The sequence below is a fragment of the Cannabis sativa genome, chromosome 1 (genome assembly GCF_029168945.1).
Source record: "Cannabis sativa cultivar Pink pepper isolate KNU-18-1 chromosome 1, ASM2916894v1, whole genome shotgun sequence".
Classification (NCBI taxonomy): Eukaryota; Viridiplantae; Streptophyta; class Magnoliopsida; order Rosales; family Cannabaceae; genus Cannabis; species Cannabis sativa.
The window spans coordinates 18,221,946-18,224,106 of record NC_083601.1 but is presented as its reverse complement, the minus strand read 5'-3'; positions in this window follow the sequence as shown (position 1 = coordinate 18,224,106).

The following is a 2,161-nucleotide window of genomic DNA, read 5'->3' as shown; positions in this document are numbered from 1 at the left end:
GAATTTAAACTTTAATTATAAACGGAAGGAAAATAAAACTTGTAATAATTTAAAGTTTACAATCTAAAAGTTACAGAAGTTGGGATCCCAAAAACATTTACAAAATATTATTACAAGTCTTTTTCTTTCAGCCGGCCTAAGCGGCAAAACAGAGTCTCAAAAATACAACACTGGTAGACCCCAACCCGCTTGGTTTGATATGGCTCAGACATGTACATTCTTCGTCTAGCTCCTGCACTTATGGCTGATCAGCAATAGTCTTACCCTTTCCTGCACAGTAGAGCACCCGTGAGCCAAGCCCAGCAAGACAGTATAAAACATACCAATAATATGCTCATCATATAATATAAACAACAATGCCATTCAAATTTGTCTGTGTGACACAAACCTGCATGTTGCTCTCACATGCCTATTTATGTCTACGTGGCGTACACCTACGTGTTGCGCTCACACGTCTGAATACAATAAGACCTTAGAACAGTTCATCTCGATTCTTGTTACCGAGTCCAACATGATTATGCCTTGAATGCATAACCCTTAATCTCAACATATATATTTATCACATAATTAATGGTGCCACTGCACTATTTGTCTATTTGCTATAGACCTGCGTGTTACGCTCACACGCCTATATAAGTCTATGTGGCATAGACCTACGTGTTGCTTTCACACGTCTATATATGTCTATGTGGCATAGACCTACGTGTTACGCTCACACATCTATATATAATAAGGCCTTAGTAAGGTTTATCTCGGTTATAATTACCGAGTCTAACCTGGTTATGCCTTGCTCGCATAACCCTATTCATATATATTTACGTAATCCATACATTACGTTCTTTCAGTGGTTTATCCTGATAATATACCAGGTGTAACCAAGTTATGTCTTATACACATAACTCTTGATATATATACATACATTCCATATACACTATAAGATATAAAACCTTAGGGTAATAACCTTAACTTGTATACCAAATAGTCTCTCATATAACATATTATTGCATGCTCAAAATAATACTTATAAAGATTAATAACCCTAATTCATGCTTTCACTTCATTAGCAATATTATTGTACATCATCGCTTTCTTACCTTCACATAAATTCTAGGGTAATCACCCTAGACCGCATTACTATCAAACTTAAGGTACTAATTTACCGAGTGTAACTTAATTATGCCTTGTGTGCATAATTATTCATTACAATATATTTAGCATGGCATAACATTTACACATTAATAATTACTAAGGTAATAACCCTAGGCCATTAAACTGCTCACTTTAGGATAATAACCCTAATCTCGGTTTCTAATTTATCACCAATATAATATTCAATATAAGCACCACCATGCATATCTCTACGTGCAACTACTGTCTTACCTGTTATCCCGCAAAAGAAGAGATTCCAAATTCCCGGGTGCTCCTGACCAAGTGCCGGTAATCCTAGTCATAATACCAGGATTTACACAAAATGGGGTTAACCCCCAATTCCACATTCATAAAATATAATCATGGCATTTAAAATACAGATAATCACATAGAGCTCGGAACGAGCTTTCTAACGATATAAAGAACTCCCAAAACAGAGTCCCGAGTCAAAAGTTATGATCAAAACAAAATTCAGCATTTTCCCTGATACAGCCAACCGGAATTCCGGTTAGAACAGCCCTGAACCAACCGGAATCCCGGTTGTCTGGGCAGCAACAACAAGAAAAATTTCAATATTTAAGCCCCCATAACCTACTCAAATCTTCCCCAAACACCACCAAACTTTCCAGAGCATCAACATATGACATATTAAACATATTCCATAGCTCAAACACAATAATTTCACTAAAAATCAAAAACTTCCATTAAAGCTCCAAGCTTGAGTTATATGAACTCAAGCTTTCTTTACACAACACCATCCACTAAAAACTGAGTTAAGAACTCACAAATAAACTCATCACCAACCTGTTTTCATCACTAAAAGCATACTAAACAATCAAGATGCAAACAACATACACCCATAAGCTCATATACACCAAAATTATCACTAAATCTCAAAATCACAACAACAACCTTTTCATGCTCTAAAAACCATAAAATTCAGCAAGGGTAACAAGGATTAAAGCTACAAAGTTTACCCCAAACTCAATTCAAATGCTAGCACAAAATTCCT